Raw genomic sequence first — 20,572 nt, forward strand, 5'->3', positions numbered from 1 at the left:
ATTACAAAGTGATATAGTGTCCTTCTTACTGTATTATATTAGGAGACACATGATATTGGTTTGTCCCAATATCAGTAATGTTAAGTTTAATAACATTTTTTACCATATAGATTCCATACCCATTTATTAATCATTACTTATTATTTCTACTCCAAGAAACATAAGACTTTAAGAATGTTTATCTATTTAACTTTTTTAGTATGAATTCATAAAATCTTGTTTTATTGAATAAGTTATAATTCATTACTATAATTATATCAACTGATGTTCAAGTTTTTTATTGTTCACGCAGTTACAGTTGTTCCCACTTTCTCTCCCTTTCCCCACCTTTAACCAGCCTCACCCTCTCCCCTCCCCAAGTCAATCCCTATATAGTCAGTCGTCCATGTCCATGGTTGTGCATAAATGTTCTTTGGTTAAGCCTTTACCATCTTTCATCCAGACACCCCTTCCCTTTGGATACTGTCAGTCTGTTCTATGTATTTATGCTTGTTTCTATTCTGTTCAGTAGTTTATTATGTTCATTCAGTTCCACATAAAAGTGAGATCATGTGGTATTTGTCTTTCACTGACTGGCTTAATTCACTTAGCATACTATTCTCCAGGTCCATCCATGCTGATGCAAAAGGTTAAAGTTTTTGTCTTTCTATTTTTTCATACTGCTGTGTAGTAGTCCATTGTGTAAATGTATCACAGCTTTTTCATCCATGCATCACTGATGGGCACTTAGGCTGTAACTAGATCTTGAGTATTTTTTAATGATTTTTTTATGTGTCCCCATCATTCTTTTTTTTTTTATTGTATTTTTCCATTACCAGCTATCCTCCTAATGCCCTCTTCCACCTCCACCTACCCCTCCCACACCCTGCAATCACCACACTGCTGTCTGTTTCCATGAGTTCTCTTTTTTTTCTCTGTCCCTCTAGCTCCCTAACCCCTACCCCCAGAGTTCCTTTTCTTCTTGTTGCAACAAGATGTTCAAACATATTCTTTTTTACTTTACATGCTCCAGCTCTGGAGTCAGGCTTTTATTTACTACTTAAGAATGCCAATCAACTTATTTTAAAATAATGAGTAGAAGAGAAATGCATGTGAAGGAGCTTTTAAATCTAAAATATTGAAAAAAAATCATATCTTTCACATTACAAGTGAGAATATTAATAATCTTAATGGTAATTTTATGTGAGCTAGTATCCAAAACACAGAAAAGGAAACTCAAGACCACAATTCAATCAATACTTTTGGCCTAGATATCTCTGTTATCTTTACAATGTGAGAGAAAAAAAAAACTTATTTTCTTTCCTCTTTCAAGCACATTCTTTTCTCTGCTTTTTCATTTATCTCTGACCCCTACTCCAACTCCTGGATCATGGAAATAATAAACTTTAGCAAAGATATAAAGCCTGTGTTTTCCTCCTTGTACAATTCTCCAAGAGAAGAAGTCTCTTAAGTATCTAGCTACCCACTTAGAATTTGTTTACATTTTAGAGATGAGGGAATAAAAAAATAATACACATGAATTAATGTACCAATAAATTATCATGTCCTAGTTCCTTTTCCCATACCAGAAAATAATTTTTGCTTGCTGTCTTGATAAAAATATATCCACAAATATGTATGTGATCAGACACCAACAGGGGTCAACTCTATGTTAAATTGCTTTCCTGCTGCTCTAGGTTCTTGTGAAAGAAAGCTTGTAAGTCAGTCAATTCACTCAAAGTATATATAAATTTAAAGTGTTCATCCCTTTCAAGACCTGGTCTTATACATTGAAAGAAAGAAATGCTTGACTATAAAGAATGAAACTGTAGCAATTTTGGAAGATATAGTTTGGAGAAATGCTTGGGATCATTAGAAGGAGGAATATAAACTTCTTCTGAAAGAACACCAAACCTAAATATATAGACCTATTTATATTAATAGGTCTGAGTCTCAATGACAACATGGCATTTTTGAAATGGGAATATTTTAATTCAGACAACTTAGGACAGGTAATAACACATTGCTGAACTATAAAACCAGAAGACAGAGGTTTGCAAATACAGATTCAACCTATCTGGAGTGTATTCCCAAAGCCATTGCTAAATAAGTAATAGGGATTCTCATTTGGGCAATTTTTGCTTCCAGGTAGTGAAATGAGTCTTTCCCCTTGCTCTGGGGGTTTAGAACCTAGAATCTTTGTGAAACATGAAACTCTTGCTCATGCAGAAACAGACAGAGCTGGGAGTTAACATTTGTAATTTCCTTAGGGATGATGTAGGTTCAATTATCAGCAGGAAAGGTAGCTGTCTCTGGAAAAGCTAAGTATGATGGTTTCTACATTTCCTCGTTTAATATGCATCAAGAAGTGGACGCTGATGATCAATGAGTATAGCTTTCATTTACTGAGTAATGAAGCAATTTGCTGTCAAATTGTTTCATCAGTCCCTATTAGTCACCTGGGATACAATGCAAAGGAGTTTGATTTCATTATTTTCTTGGAACCAGACTATTGGGATTGTGTAATTTAGGAAGCCACAGTAGAATACGTATTTTCTGTAGATTCTTAAGGAAGAATATTATAAATCTTTAGAAATCATGAGTTATAAAAGGTCTTGCAAGTTGATTTACTTTTTTTATAAGAGGGAGACAATTCCAATGGCAGTCGTGCCGCTATGGTCAGACTATAAGAGAAAACCTTGCAAGACAATCTTTTCTAAAAAAAGAACATCTATCCAACAATGCCTCAACTTCACTATTCAGTTCTCTTCCCTTTCCAGGTCAGCTCTACTTAATTCAAGGAAATCACCTAAGGATCAGATAAAGTTACTTTAGCAGACCCAAAATGGGGAAAATGTTGGCTCTGCGAGAAATTCTTTGAGCCTACATTGATTTAGACATGAGTTTATCCTTCACTCAAATGAGAATGAAACCCATGATCCTATTTCAACCTTAACACCAACTATTCTGTCATCATAAGTTATATACACAACATTTGGATCTCCCTTAACTATTAGCAGTACACATTAGCTATACACCAAAATCTTTTCTGAGAATTCAACCTGTATTTTCTACTTCATCAAAGAGCTAACTGAAGCTATACAAGATAGAGTCATGATCTGATTCCATTTGCTGAATATCTTTCTTCATATCAAATTATACCATTAGAGTATTACAAAACTAATTTTTTTTACTTTGATTTTTCTAAAATGTCTTTGTTAGGTTATAATTTAATATTAATATTGTGCTCTTGACTTTAATAAGGATAAAATAAGAATGTTTTCTCATAATAATTTCTTCTGTATTATTAACATTGAAAATATTATGCATAATTTTTTCAATTGGTATAGCTAAAGCTCTTCAAAATAAACTCCCATTATATTTCACATAAAAACTGTCAAAATTATTTTTGAACAAATGGAATTAATTAAAATTCTATAACTATCCAAATTTTTCATTTACCTTGGTTTTTAGGAAACATGGATATAATTTATCATTTAATAACTTTTTCTTTGATGTACTATTTTTTTTTCCATTTCTTTATTTTCTATTTAATTTTGCTGTTGTATGGTGCTCATGATGTTCTTTTTATTAAAAGCCACGTGCTAAATTTGGGGAATATGAGAAGGTGCTATGCATTTTACAAAAATGCATTCATCAAAATAATAGTAGTTTTCAAGATAAAACTATCATAATCTTTATTAACAAAAGACAAAATGTTTAAGTGTCTCTTTAAGCAATGTTGCCAAGAGGGAGTAGGATGGGGAAATTACCCAAAGTTCTCTATTTTTAGCTTCCCTACTTTCCTCCTTTTTATAAAATACATATTTACTAACCTAGAATATTGGTCCAGAAATAATTTCCAGGGTAAGGTTGCTACTTCTTCTGTACAATTTATTATCAAAGTTTTTTTGTTAGCTCATATAGAAGGCTCATGCTGCTTATAATGAAGTAGTCATGAGTTCAGTCCTTGAACACATACTTTATTCTAACACCTCAAAAAGCACTTATATTTTTAGCTAATTATTAAGCAAACAGGCACAGGCTTTAGGTTAAGTGGATACAAAAAAAATTAATTATGCAAATGCAAAATATTTCAAAGATACAAATAAAACATTCTTGTAAAATGTAGCCTTTTAAAAATATGTTATTGTTATTCAGCAAACTGGGGCTCCTTGAGAAAAACAGGTCTTTATTTACAAGATTCCAACCATAGGGGTGCTGGGAGCACTTCAGCTCAGAGCCCTGTTCTCCCACGACACCCAGCACTTCCCTTCCTCCCCAAAAGGCTATAAACCAAAACCAAGCCCAATAGTTCCCCAGCCCTTATCTACCAGCTCTCTCCTTCGGAACCTGGGGTGTGTTGTCCCCAGCCTCTGTGTAATAGTCCAGGAAAGCATGTGCTGTGTTACACTGGATCATGGTGAAGTCCAGGAAAGACCCAAGTCCTAAGAGAGTGTCCTCTCCATAGATCCCAAGTTCCAAGAGTCCTGATAGAGTCCAGGTCTGCAAGGCAGAGTGCTTGGTGGCTTCAGAGTCAGCTAGAGCTGGCACAATCAAAGCAGTAGCATGCCTGCTTTCTTACCAGCCCAGGCTGCATGCCCAAATCCTGGCCATAAACTGCATAACTGCTTCTGCTTCCCACATGGCTGTTATAACATCCTCCTACATTATGGCATCCCTCATCATGCTTCCTTCAACATCCTCCTTCACCATGGCACCCCTCCATCATGCCTCCTTCAAAATTCTCCTTCATCTTGGCACACCTCCATCATGCTTCTTTTCTCAAGGCTGCCTGCCCTTCCTTTTAAATCCTGAAAGTAAATATACCTTTTCCCCCAGGGCAGTAGCACAGCTATTATCTCTCAGCTTGCCATAGATATTCAAAGTACCTTAAATGCTGTATTATCTCCTTTTCCCATCCTCCAACCATGGACTGGGGACTTTGGTGATCTGCCCACTCCCCTTTCGTTATTGCTTAGTTTGGTCCAGAACTAGGGTATTATTCAATAGCAAATTTAAATACAAGTAATGTAAAATATTTACCTTAGGTGTTGGCAATTGTTGGCTGCATATATGCAGATCAAAATTCTTTTGTTATGTAAATTAACAGACCCACTTGTTATTATGTTAACATTGCAAGATTTCCCTACATTTATAAGAAGCACTCTAGTTCCAGCCTCTTATCCTTTCTTTTGCATTACAATCCATTCATTTTACATATCCTGTTCCTTATATCACAGGATCAGCAATGTAGAATATACAGAATGTTTCTACTTAATGAAAAATATAATCTTGACCTCAGCAACCTAATTTTTATTTAAAAATTTGCTTTTAATTTTAAACACATTTATAAAAAACAGCTTCAAAAATTTAAGTTCCACCTTTTATTCTAGCTATTTCTTAGATCAAGTCAGGCCATCAGATAAAAAAAAAATCTAACAGATTCCTCCTGAACATGGATAGAATTGTTTATACTAATTGTAACGCTGGACTAGATGAAAGAGAATTATAAAGTACAAAGTGTGAAAATATTATTTTTCCTGTAGGAAAATTCATGAGAGAGCAACGTCTTACACTATGTGGTAACTATTTATAATGGTTCTGATCAGGGATCAGCAAGCCACGACCAGAGGGTCAAGCCCAGTCCATTGCTTGTTTTTGTAAATAAAAATTTTTTTGTAACACAGCCATATCCATTTACTTATTTATTGTCTATGACTGTTTTCATCCTATAGTATTTGCCACAGAGATTATATGACTTGCAAAGCATAAATTATTTACTATCTAGCCCTTTACAGAAAAAAAGAAATGTTTGCTAACCTCTGATATTGAGTAAAATTTTCACTGAACAAGTCATTTAATGAATACTCTGAGCATTGTGAACTTAATCATGATAGGCTTTCCTTCTTTGCTTTGCTGAATAAAAGTTCTTAATCAAAGTTGGTACCTACCATTAGTATAAGTGTCATTATGCTAACTATTTTGTGTACTAATGTAACTCCATCTTCATTTCACTGACATATTTTTATTTTTTATTTCTCCATATTTTTCAACTTCTAAAAATCTAGTTTTGCTATATGTGTCTCTGTAAAAATTGTCATGGAATTTCTACATTCTGCAAAGAACACTGTCTAATTTATTTGCATTCAAATGTCCACCTCTCTTTACATAATCAAGTTTTTCTCACGATTAAGTCTGGGTGGAATATTATCTTATAGCAAATATGATTTGGAAATTAAAGATAATATGTTGTTAATGTAATATAAAAATTCAGCTCTAAAATATTTTTTAAATAAAAGAGTGGTACTTAGACATTCAAAACAAAGTATCCGAGGAGCTAGCAGGGAAAATAGTAACAAGACTACTGTGAACAAATTTAGGCAGATTCAGGTTTAAATCTTGACTGTACCAGCTTTGAGATATAGGTAAGTCATTAGATCCTTTCTCATCTGTAACATGGGGGAAATATAATAAAATTTTACATGCTTCAAGTGAGAATTATGTGAGATAGAGCAGAGGTATTCATCTGTTTTGTTCACTGATGTATCACCAGTGCTTAGCATGTGATAGGTACTCCATATAGATAGACAGACAGACGAGGACACCTTGCAGATTGATGGCAGATATTATGTACTCAATAAAAAAGTTTCTTCTTTCTTTTTAGACATTATTTTTCACAGTAGGTGTCTTCAGGCTTATTTATAAATAGTTAAAAGTCACAGGACAGGAAAACTAATCTACCAGGCAGAAATAAAAGAAATTGCTTATACCCAATGAACACATGGGCTACTTTGAAGTATGGAGCAAAAAAAAAAAAAAAAAAAAAATCCAAGAAACATGTTGCTTATGAGTATCTTTTAAACTCAAATTATTTGTTCCTAGACTGATGGTCCCATTTCTGTTAAAGAATTGAATATACAACTACAGTAGCACCCCTGACCCAAATTCTTGTTAAAGCCCCCAGCACATGGGATGGTATTAGGCAGAGGGGCCTTTGAAAGGTCATTAAGTTTAAATGAGGTCATGAGGGTAGAACCTCCATGATGGCATGGTGTCTTTAGAAGAAGAGATAGAGACTAGAGCTTCCTCTCCTGCCTTGTGAGGACACAGCCAGAAGATAGCCATCTGCAAACCAGGAGGATGGCCCTCATGCAAACCTGACCATACTGGTGCCCTCACCTGGGACTTTCCAACCTCCAGAAGTGTGAGAAACAAATTTCTGTTGTTTAAGTCACCCAATCTATGCTATTTTTGTTATAGAAGCCCAAACTAAGACCTACTTCAAAATAATCTATGATGTGTATTTTAAACTTGATTTAATATTTATAAAAATATTGAGATAAGGAGTACAGAGAGTTTAGTTTGCTTAGTACATGCCTTATGATGAGTACTATTGGTGATTAATTAAACGGCCATGAGCTTTTAGACCATCCCAGCTTCTCAGGGTTGGCCAATTTAGCTTAAAGGTGGGTTATTTGTACTGTAAGACAATGTTTTTTTCCCACTACTGTATATAGGATAACTTGCATCTCATTCAATATTAAATGATTATTTAGGATTACATGACTGCATGTGTCTGCTAGAGATGATAGTTAACCAAAATTACAGTTTTTTCTCAATCACTTTGAGAACATAGTAAAAATACAATTAAAAAAAAACTTTCTAATTTTTTTCCATAATGTATGAGTGGAAAATAATAGCAGACTTGATAATAATTAACAGTCATACAACTGTTATAATTAGGGTCTAGCACACATTTAAAATATCAGGGAAGAGGAAAAGCAAACATGTTTCTCCTGGTCCCTGAACCTGGTCAATACTTTATACCACTTGGAGAGCAATGGTGGTTAAGTGCTTATTTGTTCTTTTAATATGATATGCAAGAATGCTTGAAATGCCACCTCTAAACATAAAAATATACAATATTCTACATTTTTAACTTTGATCGTGGAAGCTTATCAGTCCTGGCAAGGCTATGCTTCATGTTTTAATCAGTTAAATCAATTCAGTATTAAAGTTGTGGGCTTTTCGTTGTTGTTTTTCTAATCAATTTGTCCTATATAGCTTACAACTAAAATTAATTCACCATTCAGTTGGGATTTATTTCAATTCTTGTCCAAATTGCATTTTTACATTAAACTACATTCTTATGGATCTTAGTTCACTGTGATTATAATGATTAATATGGCCATATAGCTTCATAAATTAACCATAATTAGCCACAATGATTAGTTAGATAAATCCCATTATAAAAGATTAGATTTAAGACACTGAAAATATGGTGGGTGAATGAGGAGCTTTTATATATAGTTTTAATGATGTTTTGTGTAAGTACCCATTAACCTAGAAGAATTATTACTTATTCACTTGTAAACTTGTTTCACTTACCTTAACCCTACTGTTTTTCTTTAAATGAATGAATGAATAAGTTAGTGACCAAAAACAGCAATCTCAAAGAGTTAATTAGGAAAGCAAAATTGTAACCATAATCCTTTAAATAGACCATAATTTCCCACTAGGGAGAATATTTTTTTCCTACTCAATATTGAGTGTATTTATGGAAGAAGGTGAATAAAAAGAATGGTCTGTGGTCCAGTCTAAATACTTATTAATATCATTATTATACACTCTAGAATTTTAAATATAGAAGAAATTTTACTCTAGTATATCATGGCCCTGACTGGATAGTTCGGTTGGTTAGAGCATTGTCTGCTATGCCCAGGTTGTAGGTTTGATCACAGAGCACACACAAGAATTAACTAACGAATGCATAAATAAGTGGAACAACAAATCAATTATTCTTTCTCTCTAAAAATAAATAAATAAATAAATAAGCAAACAAACAAATAAATAAATAAAACGCATACCTTCAAGACACATGCATCTCTTTCCTCCACCACTAAATAATCCACAAACAATTTCATTTCATTGCACTTTGGTAATGAAAATTAGATGATGCCAGTAACAGAAGAGGAGCTAACATCAGAATAAAGATTTGGAGAGTATGTGGAGTTATTTCAGGGAGGAAGGAAAATTCAAAAGAAGACTGGATGCTGAGTGAGGTTTGTAACATACTGGTAAGGAAGAAACAGAAGTTCAGTGTTACCTATTTCTCATGATCTCATGTATCATCCATGCCCCCCCATCATTTTATTGTTTTAGTTTCCTTATTCATTTTATAGAGTCTTAAAGCCTATACTATAGATAATTCTGATTTCTTTATAAGATGATAACATGCTTATACAATAATTCTTTATGATGGCAGTCGAGAAGCTATACATATATCCAGAGTCTATTTTATCTACCAATATTAGGGAACATTTTTTGTTGCAAAGATTAAACAGATAGATTGCATTTCTTACCTATATGTTAACTGATTTATGGGGGGCAGAAATGAGCTAATATGTTGGAATGTTAGCATGACATTTCATACAATGCCAGTGACCATTTTACTTGCCAAATTAATTCAGTTGGCTCTGTTATGAGTCCTACCACATGGATGATAAAGAGGTGGACGTGCTATAAACAAAATATAATAATAAATGGCAGTGTATCAAAAAAAGGTACAGAGTTGTCCAAAGAAATGTCACTGAAATCAGCTGTTAAGTCAGCTTCATGGTCTGGTATATGAAGAGAATGATACAATGAGTGAAATTAATACACATCCAAGGGTCTCTTTTCTGTGACACAGGGTGGCTAAGAAAATGCAACCAGAAGAGCAAAAAGGATTCATAATTTCAGAAGGACCCTGTATGCAAAAGGAATAATTTCAAAAGATAATAATATTTATATGACAGCAAAAATTTCAAAACAACCTAAATGAATGAGATTCATATAAATTAATATGAAATAGTTTATAAAGTTTCATTGTATATAAAACGCTCAAAGTATGTTACATATTTATTTTAGTATAGTGAAAAGGTCAATGTGAGGTTGAAAACAAAATTATATATGATTTAACTATAAATTTCATGTTCCTAAGTAAAAGAACATGAGATTTATTTATTTTTCCCCTGCAGGTACCTGAATTTCCCTGAGTCCCACCAAGTCACACTGGATTTAAAGGTTTGATATAATAGATCAATAGAAATGTGACCTATTTTGAAATCATACTTTTTTTCTTTTAATTTTCACCCGAGGATATGTTTATTGATTTTTAGAGAGGAAGTGAGACAGAAAGAGAGAGAAACATCAATGTGAAAGGGAAAATCGATTGGCTGCCTCCTGCACATGACCCAATTTAGGATCGAATCTGCAGCCTAAGTATGTGCTCTGAACAGGAAACAAACCTACAAGTCTTTGCTATATGAGATGATGCTCCAAACAACTGAGCCACTTGACCAGGGCTGAAATTATACTTTTTGAAGAGAATCATGTTTTAAGTCTTTGGGGGCATTGTAGTATGTAGAAGGAGATATATACAGGGTAGAGCAAAAGTAGGTTTATAGTTGCTTGTATGGAAAATAACACAATAATTAATAAATAATAATACAAGAATAAACTGTGTTTTGCATACTCACAACTGTAAACCTACTTTTGCCCGATCCCATATTTGTTTGTCATTTAACAAACTTTTTTTGTGGTTAGCTTTGGGCATAGAGCAAGATATAGACAGATGTGAACTTACAGCCTCAGAGGGCAAAGAACCCTGAATTTGATTCTACTCCAGCCTCTCTCTGTATTGTATAAATGTCAGCAAGATACTAAAGCTTCTGAGCCTTATTTTTTGTTTTTGATATTCAAACTAGAGCAAAGAGTACTTATCCTGTACGGTTGTGGTGAGGACTTAGTGAAAGAAAATGTTGAATGCTTGGCTCCATATCTGTCAAATAGGAGACATTCTCATTGCTTTCCTTCTCAAATATAGTATCAGTAAATAATCTGACAGGGACTGAATTCTATGAGCACAAGGAAACCAAATAAAAACCTGACTCTCCTTAATAACAATTGAGACAACAAGACATATTGTTGACAACTTTATTTTTTATCAGAGATTGATACTTTGGTAGAGAGTCTATTAAATTTTTAGCTCTAAGTAAACTTTTAAGGTAAAGAATGACTTGATTAATACATAGACTTGAGTTCAACTATTGAAATCTCCATATCCATGTATTAAAGATGTTTATCCACCATACTGTAGCATGAAATTTTAAATTTTCATAAATCATGGGATTTAGGTACAGGAGTTCTATATACAACTTCCTCTGTTCTTAGTTTTTTTTTTTTTTTTTCAAAATAGGTTTCATTTGCAAGAATAATGGCTAAGATCAAGCATAGGCTATATTCTTAGGAATGAGATGTTAAACTTTCCGCATGGGAATAGTCTATGTTTTATATCTTTTTACATAATGGCATAACATTAATGCACAAGTCACATACTACATATGTAGGTGCCTGCCAGGAAATAAGCCTTTCTAAGAAAAGAGCTGCAGAAATTATCCTTGAGCTGAATGGACATATATCTCATTATCTTTTATTTTTTAATTTTGCTTCAATTTTGTTAAAAGTATTATAATGTTAATATTTTAAATTGGCTATACCCAAGGTGAGTGTACAAACTGCAATGTGCAGGCTAGTCAATTTATATGTATTAGGTAAGGTCAGAAGCTTAAAATGAAAAAAAAAAACAAAACAAAAACATTGCCTATATTTATCTTCCATCTGCTCAGAAACTGTTCAGATTGCCAACACACTGATGCATCATTTACTTACAATAATACGTTAATCACAATAATGAGCAATCAATTTTCACATGTTAAATGAACACTCAGAATAGGAAACCCTGTCATTTAGAAGGCCAGTTAATGAGAGCAAGGTGGAAAAATTGCTTGATTAGGCAGTTGCCTTTTTTAATACAAATGTTTGTGTCATCATGAATTTAGAAGCTGCTAAACAATGGAGCTTCTTTAAGCTGATTTTCAGCAAGTTAAGGAGAACAGACAGCTTTAAGAGGGAACTTCAAGTATAACTGCTTTAGTGAGAACTTACTTTATGCATATTTGATGCTTATTCGTACATGTTGAATAAAAATTAATGGGTATGTTTTGTGGGAAGTGTAGAATAAGAAACTTAATTGAACGGGTAAACTAAAAATGGCAGTACAAAATTTATCAAGTTGATTTCTTTGGAAATAGTCTCAGCTATAAGAAACTAGATAGGTTCTCATATACATATCTCTGTGTCCAAAATGAAAATTTCTGTTTTCGTTGGGAGTGCCTTAGCCACTTATTTTGCATGAGAAGTCTTTACTTTCATCGGTTCTCCCATATAACAGTTTTTGATTGCTTATAAATAACCAGTTTTCTTGTTATATAAACAGTCCATGGTCCAGAGTAGTGGTTGGCAAATTACATCTCATCATTCAAATTCAATCTGCCAAACTGTGTTTGCACAACCTGTGAACTAAGACTGCTGTCCACCATTTTAAACGGTAAAATACACCAAAAGAAAAATAATTGTCACACATGACAATTATAAGAAATTCAAATGTCAGTGTCTGTAAATGGAGTTTAATGACCACAACAACATGTAATCATTTACATATAGTCTATAGCTGCTTTGTGCTACATTGGCAGAGTTGAGTACAAAGATGGTTTGACTGGCAAAGTTGAAAATATTTACTATCTGACCCTTTAATGAGGAAGTTTGTTGACCATTAGGCTAGAAAGTAGAGTGTAGAGTATAGGTACCATGCAGGCAGGTATGAAGTGTAACACAGAAATCAAGTTCTACGCCTTATTCTGCCAGGCAGGGGAAATGGAGCAAAACAATTTCTCTCCATCTTTGTCTGAATACTTAAATTGTTGAGGCGATATCCACGTTCATCCTTCATGCTTAATCTGATTCTGCTCTAAAAGGAACAGTCTCGATTTTCTATTGACTAATAATGTTCGATGTTTATTTATCTAAGACCTGGGATTCTCAATTTAACTAAAAGTAAGACACTGATTTGTATTTATGGATATTGTGTTTGGATACTTTGAATTCAGTATGGAGGTTCCTCTATGTAACAATAAATTAGGGCTCCGTTGTAACCTATTATGCTACTTCGCTACTTGCTGTCCTCATTGATAGAACATGCTTCCCTAGGTCTTGCATTTTAGAGTATCAAATATAAAACACTGTAAACCTTCTCAGGCAGCATGCCCAACATATAAAATAATTTCAGTCTGTTCTATATATTTATTATAATGCTAATGATAAATATAACATTGTTAATATACAACAACGATTAATTAAATACCATTTTGTCCCAGGTCTGTTTTAAATACTTTATATGTATTAATACATACACTTCTCACAACAATCCTGTGCTGTACATCTTATTTTATCTCCATTTTACTGAAGAGGAAACGGAAGCAGAAAAAATTCCAGATTGTTGTCACTCTGTTGAAACTTCCCTGTTTCCAAACTTCATGAAATGTAAGACCTCTGAAGCCAAACCTAAACAAATTTTGGTGGAATATCATGATCACAGTGCTATAGTCTGAAGCTTACCAACACTCTTTAATATCTTTACTTTGATGTTATTTTGGGGTGCTATGATTAAATCAGGATGTCCCTGAATTCATTTGTTAAAAAAAAGTATTATATTCTTGCTTTATAGGTGAAACCATTCAAACTTTGTAGCAACTAAATGCCTTAGTTCCTCATGACATTGAAAAGGAAAGAGGTATCAGATGCACTCCTGTTCACAGAGTTCTGAATGGCTTAGCAATGAGCCTTTGTTAGTGATTCAATAGTATCACACTGCTGATGTGAATAATTCGACACTCCATGTTGGAGTGAAATGGGACAATCTTGTGGAATAGAGTTCATTTGCATAATGTTCCCTTCAAGATAAAATCTACATGGTTATGCAAATACTACTTACATTTAGAAGTTACAGTTACAGACATTATGCATGCCTATTTAAAAGATTCAATTATTGGATTATTAATTTGTCTTTCTTTTCTCTGACTATAGTATTCCTTTCAGCTCCCCTCCCTCCTTTCCACTGCCGCAGGGGAAAGCTGTGATGCAGGAGTCAAAAGTGGAAGCTACTCAGAGACATTCTGCCAGTTTCGTAAGTGATGGGGCAGATAGTGAATTGGAAACTCCCTGAGCCTGGGAAGCAGACCAAGGCACTAGGAGCTGTGTGCACTAATGGAGGTTCCCATTTCCCTATAGGAGCCTGGGGGAGGTGGCAGTAGCTCAGAGGGAAATGGCTTAACTCTAGGCAGACCCAAGTTCTCAAGCTCAGCAAAGATGTCTGTTCATCAGCATGAAAGAGGAGCAGCCCCTCTGTTGGATATCTAGGACCCATCTTGGCTCAGACCATGAGGTGATTAGTGGTAACTGTGATGACTGAAAACCAGGGTCCCTTCTGCCTTGTGTCAAGCACTACTTAGGCCTCCTTCTTTTCGGGGCAATGTTAAGGAAGAAAATAATCCTTCAGTTAATTCCTGAGAATTAATTTTCTTCTGTTCTAGCAGTAAAGAGGCTTATATTTGGATTTAATTTAATTTAAAGAAAATAAGTAAGTCTAACATTTCTTGCATACTTGAGATTATGAGCTATAGCTCAAAGCCACTACATAAATATATACATGCAAACAAATTCTTCTGAACATCCCCAAACCTATATCTGTATATCATTCTCCCTCTGGGCACTTAAAACTACATCTAAGTGAGAGTGAAAAAGATTACCCAATAGACAAACACATAAACTCTTTAATTTCTCAACATGTTTCATGAAAAATATCATCTTGGCCTCAATTACTACTTTTCACGTGTTTTTCTACAAGTTTTAGACATTTTCCCTGAGGCTTTTCTTTTGTCACATTGTTTTGGGAGATTTTTCCCCAGTATGGATAAGGGTCTAGAGTACCTGGGTTCCTAATACATTTTCCCAGATATCTCATAGGATACCCTCGAATGGCCATTTAATTTCATCTAACTAAAGTACAGCCATCAGAAATACCTACCAAGACATCTCAGATGCATTTGATACTTCTACTCAGTTATTATAAATGAAGGATCTGTGATTCTTTAATGAAAACTTCTATTGCAGGTAGTGTGTTGTACTCTGATTAGGCACTATTATCCTGCCTTGTTTTGCCTTCAGAAGGACAGGTAGAAATCAAGTTTTGTATTAAATAACATTCTTTGTGAGGTAAATAACTAAGAACTGAGGATAAAAGTGGAAATTACAGATTCTATTCAGATGAGGCCAAATGGCCAATTCTATATGAAGTAAAGGAATTTAACTCACAATAAGCCAATTTATTGCAAAGAGAGAAAAATATTACCTTCTTGTCTACTGTTTATTGCATTTCTCTAATAACATACCATATTTTCAGCTGGATTTAAATATAATATTTTACTTCCTCACCTCCACTTATTATTAAGGTTTTGTTTAGCCTACAGGTTACTTTTATTTCACTTGAGGCCTCTGAATGCTATGTGCCAATAGATATGCAAACATTAGAAATTGCTGTTCTTTTTTCCTTTCTAGGGATCTGCTGATAATACAATAAAGAATTTCAATTTTTACATAAACAGCCACTATCTGAGGTGGTATTTGGAAAGTGCATCTAATGGCCTAATCTCATTTTAGAAAAGTTATATTTTAGTCATGATTCAGATAAAACATGGTATTTGAAGACCATTAATAAACTCTCACTACTCTTCATAAACAGAAACTTAAAATAAAGTAGTCTGGATTGCATACAATATGTTGGTCTTACAAAAAAAAATTAATATGACTGATCATTAATTTCTCATGAACCATAGAGGTAGACCTGTAAACATAGGGAGAATCAGTAAGTTCCAGCAAGATATGATGTGAGGGGTATTCAAAAAACCCTAATCTCTAAAAATATGCCCCAAGGACAGTGCAACACTATTGAAAATATTATGTAAGCAACAACATTTTTAGCTTTCTTGCCTTAGGTTGTTTGTTATTATTTTTATAAATTAAAATATTCTTAGGCATGTGCACTAATCTAATGTTAATCCAACTATTGAAGGTGGACTCTGTGGTTGTCTTGGGAGCTAATAGATAGAATAATAGATGTTTGCCCTCAGGTGAAAAAGGTTAAGCTTTGAAAGGTAACTAAGGACTAGTGCTTGACTGGAGGAAAAAGGTAAGTCTCACCTGCTGTACAGTTCCCCTTATGAGTTATTCTACCCATAGAAGTGCATATGTCCTACTTAATACTATTAAGTTTCTTCAAAGTGTTTATTTCTTTGGCAAATATCTTGATGATATTGAGCTCTGTATATATTGAAACTTTGGTGGTCTGGTGGTCAATATTTTCCCCCATGCACTAACCCAATGAGTATGTATTTTATATTCAGTATTCCTCTTTCTTTATGAACCAAATTATAAAATTCCTTAACAGAATATGTTTTATAACATGATTTTTTCCCCTCATAGAGATGAGAGAATATAGTGTTATAGAACACTAGAACAGATTATCTTGGATAAAAAAACGGCTCTTTTGTTTTCTAGGCTGTGTGACCTTGATAAATAATTTAACTTTTTTTGTCTTTCCATCCAAAAGTAAAAAAAAAAAAAAAATTAAGTGAGAATGGTAATACTACCTACCTAACATAGTTATTGGCAAGATTAGATTGTTTGTGTGTATATTAGGATATCACTTGATACACTGTCAGGGCTAAATATTGTTATTGTTTATTATTATTTACTCAACAAATACTCAGCACCTATTGTATGTCATGTAGTATCCTTGGCACTAAAACCACAAAGCAAAAAATAAAAATTGAAATAAAAAAGAAAACCAAAGACTATACCCATATAAAGCTTAACACCTTCAATTATAAGACTTAGCTATTATCATTGGCCATTATTCCTTAAAGCAAGAAAGACGGCTTCTCCTCATTGTCAAACTGGCTAAAGCATACAAATGGTAGAGAAGGCTATAAAACTATCTTTGCATTGGAATATTTATTTTAGTTATTTCAATACATGTGTAATCAATACCTAGAACAAAACAGCTAAAATAATTAAGAATGAGTGTCCATAAGCTGGGTCTAAACAAAAGTGTGCATTGTTGCTGATTGCTTTTTATATCATTTGTCAGTAGTTCTCACTGGGTCACTGACATCCCTTCCTTTTTCATCATGACAATAAATTTCCTTAAACATGACACAAAATATCATTTGGTATTGTTTTCAATAGTCAGTCTAATGTGAGTTTATCCATTCTACAAAACCAGGAAGAGGTCTTTAATAATTATGCAATTTAGATCAAATAAGTTCAATAAAATTTTACTAATATTTTATAGAAAATAATAATACCTTTTAAAATATTACAGTCTAATCCTATCATTTAATAATTACTTAATTTCTTTTAATGACTTTTCCCACATCTGTCTTCAGTAGAATCAGAGAATAACTTTGCTTATTCAGGCAAGTGATTGATTTCTTTAACCTTCCTTACGAGATAGGTTAGGAAAAAAACCCATAATTTTGAAAAGCCATTGTATTAGACATCTATCTGGCAAAACAAAATGAAAATCATAAAATTTTATCATTGAAAGCGACAACATGGATCATCAAATGCAACAGACTTCAAGCTTTATTTTTTTAAAGCCATCAAGTTCTTTCTTCAAATAAAAATGTATGCGGAAGTCCAAAATGTAAAACAGATAAAATGAGAGATGTTCTGATTGAAATGAGATATAAGCCTGGGAGCTTGACTCCTGGGTGATGGCAATGGAATTCTCTGCAAGTCAAGAAGCCGTAGTTTAAACTTCCCTGACTAAATTCAAGTCCTTCCTTTCATTTTGAAGAAACTTAGGTCTAGAGAGGTAAATATATTTGTTTAAGATCAGAAAGTAAGTGCAAACAGGGCCAGTTGAAGCACCTAAGTCTGCAGATGGCTATTCAAGTTTTCTTTATTTTAGAAAATAGTATTTTTCCCTGTAAGTAAAGTGAAGGTTAGGCCAGGTAATGCACTACTGTTCCAATGGCAAGGTCACATTTTAAGTAGTGCATGTGGGCTGGGAGATACTGTTACAACCTCTGGAAAATAAAATCTGCCACAATCCTTCTTCTGACCACAAGAGTTCACATTCCTCCAACATAAAAAAAGCACTTATCCCCTCCTAGGCATATCCAAGTTTCATCCCATTATTGCATCAATTTAAAGTCCATGATCTCATCAAAACTAGTTTCCAAAGATACAGTTTTTGGAGTACTGCGCCTCTGGATCTGAACATTAGTGAGTCGAACATACCAATTATCTTAAACATCACACCTCACGAATAGTAGAACAGGCATAGGGTAACTGCCATAGGTATTCATGTTTATAAAGGACAGGAACCGTGAGGAACAAAGCAAACACAGATTCATAAAATTCAAAAATATAGACTGGCAACACGCAGTCAGTGCCTTGATTAGGTCTCAGTCCAGTTATCCAGGAGTTCTCTGTACAGCTCTTGGTTTCATCTTCCGGCCTCTTGTGTGTGCGCTCTATGAAATCGTTTCCTTTCCCTAAGAAATGGCTGTTTGTAGCTGAGTTGTCTTTTCAAAGGTGTCTTTCTTATAGAAAGAAGTAGTTCAAGAGCCTAAAGGCCTTCTAAAGATTTTTGTGCTGCCTATCCTTTTTAGTCCATGGTGACAGTGTTTTCTCATTTTGTTAAACATTTGTGGGATCCCCATGAGTCTTATTGGAGCTTAGTCTATTACACAGCATGCCCCTCCTCTCTACTTGGGGCATCTTGTGAAATTGCTGTGGCACAATAGCTTTAGGAATCTTTAAAACTAATCTGAGAGGTATATCTATGAGATCCTATAAGAGCCTTTTGTCTAATCAAAAGAATGCCCTATATTTTTCTGAGGTCTTGATGGGATTCTTTGAAGTCATATCCTTGGCTTCATTTTTTGAATTTTTTTTTTTTTCTTTATGAAAGCATTCTAGATTTAACAACTACTCAGAGGTGACTTACTAAGTTAGCATCCTTTGGCACCTAGAGAGAACAAACATGAAGAAGAGTTCTATTTCCAAATGGCCAAATCCTTGCTCCTTTATATATAATTACTTTTCTTTAACTTGCTTTTCTTTTCTTCAGCTTTATTGCAATATAATTAACAGATACAATTGTGATAAACACAAAATTGTTAAGATTCCCACAATTGGATTATTAACATGTCCTTCACCTTACATTCTATGTGTGTGTGTGTACTCTCTTAGCAAATTCCTATTACCGTCGTCGTCGTTGGCAGCCGTCCGTCTCAAGAGACGATGGTGTAGCTTCTTAAGAGTCTATCTGCACCGCCGAGAATGGCTGTGCAGTCCGACTCGGGAGTGACACGGTATCTGTCTCCTCCCGTGTTGAATCGACATCTTACGATGACGCTGGAGTGTCCTCTCCAGTGAAGCTGAAGCTACAGAGCCTGGGCAGGGTGATATGGAGGGTCTGCTGTTGCCCATGCAGCAGACCCCCCCTCTCTTCGCAGCTGAAGGGTTCAAGGGAAAGACGGAGTCAATACAGATTGGTTTCAGGTGCGCCGCAGGAGTTGCCGGTGTTGACTACAACGTCAAACCGCCTTAGGGACTCCGGCTCCGGATTTTCTGTCGGGGTTTACTCCCTTAGCCTTTCCCCTGAAGAGGTATGCCGCAAGGCAGCGGAGGTTTTTTGGAGTCAGAGTTTTCCTTCTCTGATGTGCCCTGACTGGAAGATCAAACCAGCGACACTTAGCTCGCAGGCCGACGCTCAATCCACTGAGCCAAACCAGCCAGGGTATAAATTCCTATTATATAATCAACTATAATCACTATGTTATACATTAGCTCCTCAGACCTTATCGCCTTCATGGTCTATTTATGTCATGGCAAATGTTGGATTTTCTTTTTTTTTGGGGGGGGGCACTGAATAATATCCAATTGGGTGTGTGTGTGTGTGTGTGTGTGTGTGTGTGTATCACATCTTCCTTCTTCATTCATCAAACAATCGACATGTAATTTGTTTCAATACCGGCTGTTGTAAATAATGTTCCAGTGGTCAAGGAAAACTCTGACTCCAAAAAACCTCCGCTGCCTTGCAGCATACCTCTTCAGGGGAAAGGCTAAGGGAGTAAACCCCGACAGAAAATCCGGAGCCGGAGTCCCTAAGGCGGTTTGACGTTGTAGTCAACACCGGCAACTCCTGCGGCGCACCTGAAGCCAAGCTGTATTGACTCCGTCTTTCCCTTGGACCCTTCAGCTGCGAAGAGAGGGGGTGTCTGCTGCATGGGCAACAGCAGACCCTCCATATCACCCTGCCCAGGCTCTGTAGCTTCAGCTTCACTGGAGAGGACACCCCAGCGTCATCGCAAGATGTCGATTCAACACGGGAAGAGATAGATACCGTGTCACTCCCGAGTCGGACTGCACAGCCATTCTCGGCGGTGCAGATAGACTCTTAAGAAGCTACACCATCGTCTCTCGAGACGGACGGCTGCCGACGGTCAAGGAACTGCAGATATCTCTTCAATATAATGAACTTTTGTTTTCTTTGCAGATATGTACAGAAGTGGAATTGTTGGATCATGTCGTAATTCTATTTTTAATTTCTTGAGGAACCTTCATATTGTTTTTGATA

Source organism: Furipterus horrens, unplaced genomic scaffold (assembly GCF_987537825.1).
Source record: "Furipterus horrens unplaced genomic scaffold, mFurHor1.1.pri manual_scaffold_6, whole genome shotgun sequence".
In the NCBI taxonomy this organism is placed as follows: Eukaryota; Metazoa; Chordata; class Mammalia; order Chiroptera; family Furipteridae; genus Furipterus; species Furipterus horrens.